This window comes from Bos taurus, chromosome 11 (genome assembly GCF_002263795.3).
Source record: "Bos taurus isolate L1 Dominette 01449 registration number 42190680 breed Hereford chromosome 11, ARS-UCD2.0, whole genome shotgun sequence".
Classification (NCBI taxonomy): Eukaryota; Metazoa; Chordata; class Mammalia; order Artiodactyla; family Bovidae; genus Bos; species Bos taurus.
In genome coordinates, this window is record NC_037338.1 from 36,509,295 (window position 1) to 36,519,702 (window position 10,408).

General features: G+C 39.7%; 1 protein-coding gene across 5 annotated transcripts in view; it reads right to left on the reverse strand.

Annotated features, from left to right (window-relative positions):
- ASB3 (ankyrin repeat and SOCS box containing 3) overlaps positions 1-10,407 on the reverse strand; it is a 118,362-nt gene extending 107,955 nt beyond the window's left edge. For 3 of the 5 annotated variants that reach the window (XM_059891440.1, XM_059891441.1, XM_059891439.1), the window contains exon 1: positions 10,230-10,395. The gene's annotated coding sequence lies outside the window, so the exon portion shown is untranslated. 5 annotated transcript variants of the gene reach the window in all.
- Between the last annotated feature and the right edge of the window lies 1 nt (position 10,408).

The window sequence follows — 10,408 nt, forward strand, 5'->3', positions numbered from 1 at the left end:
ACTGTTGCTTCCTGACCTGCATATAGGTTTCTCAAGAGGCAGGTCAGGTGCTGTGGTATTCCCATCTCTTTCAGAATTTTCCACAGTTTATTGTGATCCACACAGTCAAAGGCTTTGCCATAGTCAATAAAGCAGAAATAGATGTTTTTCTGGAACTCTCTTGCTTTTTCCATGATCCAGCAGATGTTGGCAATTTGATCTCTGGTTCCTCTGCCTTTTCTAAAACCAGCTTGAACATCTGGAAGTTCACGGTTCACATATAAAACATGATAAAACCAATGACAAAAAAAGTTCAATAAAATATTCCAGGGGAAAAGGAATATTAGTTGCAAAGAAGGAGAATCAGACTAGCTTTGAGATTCTCATCAGATATATTAGATAGCAAGCTGCAAAGGAATGATGTCTTCAAAGTTTCAAGCAAAACAAAATGATTGAACTATGAATTCTATTCCCAAACTATTAACTGAGAAGGAAAGACGAATGCATTTTCAGATATACCAGGCCTGTGAAAATTAAAATATATATATCTTTTCCTTAAAAAAATTACTGGTAATTATTTATACCCCAACAAGGTGGGAGAGAAATGTGAAATAAGGATGATGTGGAATAACATGAAACAGTAGATTTAACCCAGGAGAGTTACAGGAAAAAATATAGATATACAGATAGGTAATAGATAAATACGCATCAGATTTGAAAAGCAACTAGTGTAATTGGAACGAAGTGTTTCAGAGCTCAAAATATATCTTCAAGAACAAAATGGACTCACTTAGCAAAGATGGTACTAATTTTAGAGAGCTAAGGGGACATTTTAAAGGGTAGAGGACTGACACAATTACATTTCCTTCTCTGCAGTTCAAATTACACCTCTGGATTTTATAGTGAATGGTACTTGCATAAACAATATTGTGAAGTTTGAGAATCAACCTATAAACAAAGCACAGAAAAACTGAATAAAGTCAGAATGCAAATGTTATAAACATATAGTAGTAGCAAACTGGGAAGTACTGAAAATTATATTAAAAGCTACACACATTACATACTTAATATGTAATGATGGCACTGTACTAAAAATAGCCTTACATGCAGTAACTCACTAAAAACAAAATGGCAGCACTGAGAAATGGCCAAAAGAACAGATTCAGGAGCAAGACTGCTTGGCTTTGAGATCCAGTTCCACTGCTTACCAGTGCTATGACTTTGGGCAAGTTGCCATATTGTGTTAATATATTTATTTCACTTTCAGACTTCTGAAATCAAGATGAGTCTTACACTAGATGGCAAGTCATAAATTTAATTGGCAGCAGTTATTTCGTTAATAATACAAAAAACTTAAGAGAGAGCTCTAAAAGCAGTGGCCAAGGGGAACTGTTATAGTTTAAAACAGATTTTAAATTGGGTCTGACATACACACTACTATATATAAAATAGATAATTACTAAGAACTTACTGTACAGCACAGGGAACTCTATCTAATACTCTGTAATAGCCTATATGGGAAAAGATCATAAAAAAGTGTATGTGTGTATATATATATATATTATAGATTCATTTTGTTGTACATCTGAAAGCAACACAAAGTTGTAAATCAACTATACTCCAATAAAAACTTCTAAAAATAAAACAGACTTTAAGACAATTAAATACAAGGCATAACCTTTGATTGGATCCTACTTGGGGGGGAAGGCCAATAAATGGTGAAAGTTGAAACCAGTGTTATTTTTCTAAGATGTGATAACAGTATACATCTTAGTATACAGATAATAGATAATAATATACATATTTATAGAAAAGTCTTTTTATATTCCTAGTCCTTGAGTTTTTTTCAATGTTTAGGCCAGTTGTCTTGTAGAATGTGCCACATTTTTTGTTTGATAAGTTTCTTATACCCAGGCTTGGCAAGAATGCTACACAGGTATTTATACACAGGTGTTGCATACACTATGCTTTAAAAACTCATTCTAACAGAAAATTCTTAGGAAAACACATGAACAAAAGTATAAGTCATGGGATTGAAAACAGAAACATTCTAGCTTGGTTTGAAATCAAATTTCCAATCTCCCTTTTTCCCTTGTACCTAAGAAATGAGTGCATCCAATACTCATATTCCCATCTGTATATTTGCTGGCATTCTGTCACCAGTATACATGCTGCATTTTAATCAAAAATGTCCAAAGGCCAAAGCTTTTCTCATCATTTATTTTTCCCAAAATGTGTATCCCAGTCCTCTGAAGTCTTCTTATTACCACAGAGTAAATTATATATAAAGGAGAAATTGGGAAGGAAAAAAGATCAGTATTGGAAATTAACAGAAAAGGGCAATCACTGTCTCACAGTCTCTGGAGTAATTACTGATAAACAACCTCAGACTGCATGCCAGCTGTTAAAGTTGAGCAAATGTCTTTATTTTTATCGATTTTTCCCTTTATATTTCTAAATGAGAAACAATATAGAGATCTGGGATAACTTTTAACTCAAAGCCCATCTGGTTAGTTCTCATTTCTTTCTCATAAAAATTTCAATTTGAAAAAAAAATTTACAATTTTATTCAGCCATATTTTATAATATGGCAGAGATAAAGAATTTTATACCTGTGTGTGAATTATATTAGAACATACTAACCTCTCTTGTGATTCAGTTTCCTCATCAGTAAAATGAGAAAACAATAAAATCTAACTTTGGGGGTTATTATGAGGAATAAGTCAATTATAAATTTATATTTATAAAGTGCTTAAAATAGTGCCTGGGCACAACATCTATTAAATTAATAAAATACATAGTAAATATGAATCTTCTTAATAGTTCTTACATCTTACATTTCTTATTTTCTCCATTTTAAAGGTAAGAAAACTGAACTCTAAAGAGGTTAAGTAATGTACCCACGGTCACACATGCAGTAGGTAGGATCAGAATTTCACTGGCCTAACTCCTGAGCCCCTGCTCCTAATCACTTCACTTAATTCGGTTGTATAGAGTTTGCATATAATTATTCAGCCATGCCTTATTATTAGAAAATTAGATATGCAAAGGTAATTTCTGTCATTACAGCTAATGCCACAATGAATTACCTTTATACATACATCCTTATGTGTCAGGATTTTTGCTTCTAAATGAGAGAGTCCAAAAAAATAAAATCACTAGGCCAAAAGGTTTGCACATTTTTAATTTTAAAAATTACTAATTTTAAAAGGTTTATTATAGCAGGTCTATCTTTCCTTTCACAGCACCTAGATTTCCTATCTTACTAAAAAACATCATCCCTACTTCAATTATACATTCTCCTAATTGCTTCATATGAATATGTATCTTTAACGCGTTTACAATTTACTTTTTTACTTTTTAGGCTGTGCAGCACAGCTTGTGGGATCTTAATTCCCCAACCAAGGATGGAACCCAGGCCTTTGGGAGTGACACTGAGTCCTAACCGCTACACTGCCAAGGAATTCCCATTGCACTTCCAAGGAATTCCCACAATTTACTTTTTACATATTTTATGATGAGGGGATCTGGTTGGTTTTCCTATAGGTGAATTACACCCAGCAGAATCTATTAAAACATCCTTTTCCCACAAACATGAAATGACCCCCTTGTCACATATTAAAACAGAGACTATTTAATTGGTTTCCACACTTCATTCACCCCATCTCTCACTAAAAGTAATCACCCCCTCTTTTGAATGTCTGCAATATTTTATCTCTATAGCACCTAGATGGAGGAGGCTAATGGGCTACAGTCCACGGGGTCACAAGAGTCAGACACGACTTAGCAGCTGAACAACAGCGTTTTTATAACACCCTTCGAACTGAGGACAGTGCCTCCAAACCATATTTATTAGATAAATAACTGCACAACTTTCTTGCTCTCTCCCCAGATCTATAATTCTGCGGCTAACTGAAAATTGCCATATTAAGACTAATTCCCTTGCAGGCAGAAAAAGGTAGCTTTGTCGGATTAAGGGGCATTATCCTGGAATCCATGAAGCAGAAAGTTAAACAAAATTTAAGACTGTGTTTTGTGTACCATACTTATATGAAAAAAGTCAAGACTATCAAACGAAGCAATATTGACTATTTTTTCAGAATAATTTCTAGGCAATGATGGGGTTAATACAGATTCAGGACAATCTTCTACATATTTATATTCAAAATCCTCTATGGTAACTGATATGCATAATAATGACATCAATATAAGGTAAGATTAAGTGTCTTATGGAATCAGCAAAGATATAATGCAAACAGGACACTTGCCTTATAGGCAAAATAGGTATTCACTACAGTTGTAAAATTTTTAGAGTGCTAGAAAGGTCCCCTGCTTGACACTAAATATCTTCTCACTCAGTGAGCTACTGCCTAAAGCCTTACCATTAATATTCAAGCTTTTCATTTTAAAGTCTAAACCAGAAATACATTCTCAACCATGGGCCATCTTGCCTGCCAAGGGACATCTGGCAACGTCTGCAGACATTTTTGATTGTCACAACTTGGCTGGCAAACGGGGAGGGGAGTAAGGCTGCTACCACCATCTAGTGGACAGAAGCCAGGGACACTACTAAACATCAAAGGATACGCAAGACAGCCCCGCACAACAAAGGGTTACCCGGCCCAAAATGTCAACAGCACCAAGGCTTTCAGAAACTGGCATACACTCTGCTGAAATGCAAAAGCATAATGTTTTTAACTTAATGTACAGATAAACAAGCCCTCCACTTCAGTCCAATCAAGCCTTTTTTCCCCTCTACTCCTCCACCATGCTGCCAAATACACTGCTTACTTACTTCTCCTCATCATCTACAACTCCTCAAAGCATTTACTTAACTGGTACAGCTTTCTCTTGACTTCTTTGATATCGCAGTTTTCTGACTTTCTTTCTTTACAGGGCATGCCTCCCCAGTCCATTTTGTTAATTCTTCAATGCTGTTCAGTATCTAATGTTGCAATGACTCCTCTTCCTTTTGTTATCCTCATTTTTTCCCTCAAGGATTGCAACCAGCACTATGGCTTTAAATATACCTACGTGCATATAGGGCTCCCCAGGTGACGCTAGAGGTAAAGAACCCTCTTGCCAATGCAGGAGACAAAAGAGATGCATGTTCAATCCCTGGGTCAGGCAGGAAAAAGGAATGGCAACCCACTCCAGTATTCTTGCCTGGGAAATTCCAAGGACAGAGGAGGCTGGTGGACTACAGTCCATACAGTCACAAAGAGTTAGACACGACTGAAGCAACTTAGCACACAGGCACATGCAAATAACATCAAAATTTATAACTCCAGCTCTGACCTCCCCACCTGTGCCTCAGGTTTAATCAACATGTTAGCTCTACTTGGATGTCTAACTGATGACATCTAAAACTTAACATGTCCAGTAAATCAATTATACTCCAATTAAAATTAATTTTAAAAAGTAATAAGACTTGACATATCCAAAATAGAACCATTGATTCCAAAATTATTATTATTGTAAGCAAACCACATATATAAAATGTTAATAACTGGAGAATCTAGGCTTGATTCTTTTTTTTTTTTTTTTTGCAGAACAACAATAATTTAATTACAACTCAAAATTTTTCCACTACATTTTTTCACCTTAAGTCACAAACTTAACACACATTGTTTAATTTGAACACTTAAGGAAAACAGACACTGAGGGAAAACAGTTTTATAATCCGTTAAAGTGGAACAGACATTTCATATGTAGTGGTACTTCCTCAGTGAATGCTCAGTCTTTCATTTGTTCTTTTTTTTTAAATTTTATTTTATTTTTAAACTTTACAATATTGTATTAGTTTTGCCAAATATCGAAATGAATCCGCCACAGGTATACCTGTGTTCCCCATCCTGAACCCTCCTCCCTCCTCCCTAGGCTTGATTCTTACAAATAAATTTTATGTAAGTCTGAAATCACTTCAAAATAAAAAGTAAAACAAACAGAACACATGATTCCCATCAGCCCACATTATTTTCTTCCCTGTTTCAGTAAACTTCACCACCAGTTCCTCATAAAACATAGTTGTTTAGTCGCTCAGTCAAATCTGACCCTTTGCAGCCCCGTGGACTGCAGCACACCAGGCTTCCCTGTCCTTCACTATCTCCCAGTTTGCTCAAACTCCTGCCCATTGAGTCAGTGGTGCCATCCAACCATCTTGTCCTCTGTCATCTCCTTCTCCTCCTGCCCTCTATCTTTCCCAGCATCAGGGTCTTTTCCAATGAGTTGGCTCTTCACAATAGATGGCCAAAGTATTGGCACTTCAGCTTTAGCATCAGTCCTTCCAATGAATATTCAGGGTTGATTTAGGATTGACTGGTTTGATCTCCTTGCAGTCCAAGGGACCCTCAAGAGTCTGCTCCAGCACCACAGTTCAAAAGCGTCAATTCTTCGGCACTCAGCCTTCTCTATGGTCCAACTCTCACATCCGTACATGACTACTAGAAAAACTATAGCTTTGACTATATGGACCTTTGTCAGCAAAGCATCATTAATTCATCTCTGTAAGAACATGCCACATCTAATCCACCAGGAAATTCAAGATATTCTACTCAAAAAATACATTCCAAAGTAGACTATTGCTCCCCATTTCCACAGCTTCCTAACTGGTCTCCCTGTCGCCACACTTAGCCCCTACATTAGCTTCCTAGCACTGTCATACAAACTACCACAAACCTGGTAGCTTAAAACAACAGAAAGGTACTGCTTCACAGTTCTAGAAGTTAGAAGTCTGAAATCGAGGTGTCAGCAGAGCCAAAATCTCCCTGAAACTTCTAGGAGAGGATTTGTCCCTATCTCTTCCTAACTACTGGTCGCTGCTGCTGCCGCTAAGTCGCTTCAGTCGTGTCCGACTCTGTGTGACCCCATACACTGCAGCCCACCAGGCTCCCCCATCCCTGGGATTCTCCAGGCAAGAACAGTGGAGTGGGTTGCCATTTTCTTCTCCAATGTATGAAAGTGAAAAGTGAAAGTGAAGTCGCTCAGTCGTCTCCGACTCCCAGCGACCCCATGGACTGCAGCCTACCAGGCTCCTCCATCCATGGGATTTTCCAGGCAAGAGTACTGGAATGGGGTGCCATTGCCTTCTCCTAACTACTGGTGGTCGCTGGCAAATTCTAGTTGGTTTGTAGACACATCACTCCAATCTCTGCCTCCATCCTCTCTGTGTCCAAATTTCCTTTTTCTTATAAAGACATTAGACATTGTATTGGGGCCCACTTTCACTCATTATGACCTTAACTTTACATCTGCAAAGATCTGATTTCCAAGTAAGTTCACACTTGCAGGTTCCAGGGGTTAAGACTTCAGCATATCCTTTTGTGGAACACAATTCAGCCAACAACATCCCCTACAGTCCATTTTCCACACAGCAACCATAATGATCTTCATGAATGTACATCAGACCACATTGCTCTCCTACTTACAGATCTGTGCCCAGCTGGCCTCTTCCAGCCTCTCAAACTTCATCTACAAAGTGCCCTCTTACACTCCATCAACACCAGCCTTCTTTCAATCCCTCCAACACAAGCTTTTCCTGCTAGAAACTACTGTGTGGCTTCCTCCTCATTTCAAATCATAATTCAGCTGTCACTTCCTCACACAAGTCTGACCATCTACCTCAGTAGCATATTTCAGAGTCATTTTCTTTTACATAACCCTAGTTTCTAAGCAGCAATGACCTTGACCAGAAATTATCTTGAGTGTTTTGCTGTTGTTGGAGCTTCCATTACTACAGTCCCAGAGACTAAATCTGGGTAGACAAATACTTTTCATTTCTATTTAGTCAAATACATCTTTTTTCCTCCATGATTTCAGGGTTTCCTCTCTTACAGATCAGGCTTCCCTAGTGGCTTAGTTCGTAAAGAACCTGTCTGCAATACAGAAGACCTGGCTTCAATCCCTAGGACAGGAAAATCCCCTGGAGGAGAAAATGGCAACCCACTCCAGTATTCTTGCCTGGGAAATCCCATGGACAGAAGACAGAGGACAGAGGAGCCTGGCAGGCTACAATCCATGGGGTCGCAAGAGTCGGACACGACTCAGTGACTAAACCACCACCAACGTAACAAGATCACTAAATTATTCCTCTAAATTTTTTCCTATTTTCTTTTTTTATGTGTGTGACAACTGACTAAATTTTTATTAAGGAAGGAGACCCATGATACAATCTTAATACCTATTGTTTTCTTTTTGTTATTCATTTAAGTATCTAATCCATTTGGAATTAATCTTGAACTGAATTAATTGGAACTGTCACCATTGCTCTAAGACAGCATTAATCTCCTCTGACTCCACTCTGCCCTATACTCTGACTACACTGAAAAGCCCTAAGGGACCACCTAGAAGGATGGTCCTGCCTGATAAACTCCTATAAATCCTTAAAACCCCAATCGTAATGTCACTTCTCCTGGCAAGACTTTCTTACCCAATTTCTGTCCTTCCTTATATCTAACATCTACTCTATTATATAATTTAACATCCCTCTACTCTATAATCTATAGTTTATTGCTGTTTTAATCGTTCAGTCGTGTCTGACTCTTTGAGACCCCATGGACTGTAGGCCACCAGGCTCCTCCACCCATGGGATTTCCCAGGCAAGAATACTAGAGTGGATTGCCATCTCCTTCTCCGTTGGATCTTCCCCACCCAGGGGTGGAACCCTCATCTCCTGCATTGGCAGGAGGGTTCTTTACCACTGAGCCACCAGGGAAGCCCATAATCTATAGTACCTGGCTCATAATAAAGTCAGAGAAGGCAATGGCAACCCACTCCAGTACTCTTGCCTGGAAAATCTCATGGATGGAGGAGCCTGGTAGGCTGCAGTCCATGGGGGCACTAAGAGTCTGACACGACCGAGCGACTTCATTTTCACTTTTCACTTTCATGCATTGGAGAAGGAAATGGCAACCCACTCCAGTGTTCTTGCCTAGAAAATCCCAGGGACAGAAGAGCCTGGTGGGCTGCCGTTTATGGAGTCACAGAGTCGGACAGGATTGAAGCGACTTAGCAGCAGCAGCAGCATAAAAAAGTACTTAAACGAGTGCACAGAAGGAATGTGATGTGTTAACTATTTTATCATTACCATAATAGGCTACCATTATTTGTCTGTGTAATTTGCCTTGCTATACCATGAGACAGAGGACAGAGATTCATTTATTTGCCATTTACCAAGCCCACTGTTCACATACACACTAAACATCAATAGGTAAATCAATGAACAGCATCTCAATTCTAGAAAAAATTAATTTTCTTTTATGCCGTGGATTCCTTATGTTAAAAAAGAAACAGGAAACTTTCACAACAAAAAATAGAAAAAGGATGTTCTTCCTGCTTTTTGACTTGGAGCAAATTGCAGGGGCAGAGAGAACACACGACGGACGACAGTCTTTAGCAAATCTAGCACGAAGGTCTACCTCTTCTCACCTCCAGAAAGACAACGAGAAATGCTCTATATTTGACGCTGTATGACCCATTATCAGTTCAGTTCAATCGCTCAATCGTGTCCGACTATTTGCGACCCCATGGACCGCAGCACGCCAGGCCTCCCGGTCCATCAACAACTCCCGGAGTTTACCCAAACGCATTATATTAGAGATTAAAACAATGGCATTTCTTTTAATGACGGGGAGAATGCAAAACTTTGTGTGTTATTTTGAATACGGTGAGAGGTGTCTAAATCTTATGTGAATTCATAACCTTAGGGTCACATGGCCTTGAACTTTAAAGAAACGTATCGGCTTCCTACATAAAACAGCGACACAGCACTTCAACTCTGGGATGAAGGGAGAGCCCCACGTCGGGTAAAAACGCAGGGAAAATCTAGCTGCCCTCCCCAAGAGGAGAGTCTGCATCTGGGCCACCCTCGAAGAAGCGTAGAATTCTTATACGGAAGGACGACCGGTGTTCTCGGCTTAGTATCCCCGAACCCACAGCTGCAGAAACTTAGCCATCTACTCTCTGTTAGTCAGGAGCAGAAAGTACTCAGGTGACCACGACCCACAGTAAAAGGCGGAGAAAAACTTCCAGCGGGAAAAATAAAAGTGAACAGACGCTACGTGCGGAGAAAAGGGAAAACAGGAGCAGCGAGAGGGAAGAGTAGTCAGAAACACCACCACTTCTCACTTCTCTTCGCCACCTCGAATTTTCTCATCTGAATACCTGCACCAGCCCCGCTCGCCGGTGGCTGCTCCATGAGGGCCAAGCCGCCGCCCACTCTGTGCTGAGAGCCGCCCGCCTCCCGGACTCACCAGCTCTCCGTGCTGCTACTTCGCCGCCGCGGAAACGGCTGGCCCAAGGCCCAGTCTTTGGGCGTCCGCTCCTGGCAAGCAGTCACTGCGTTCGCTCTCCGCCGCCAGACTGCGGTTGTGGTCAACAAGAGAAGCGCTACCGCCGTCCCGGCTTCCGTAGGCAGACGGTTCGGCGGCCC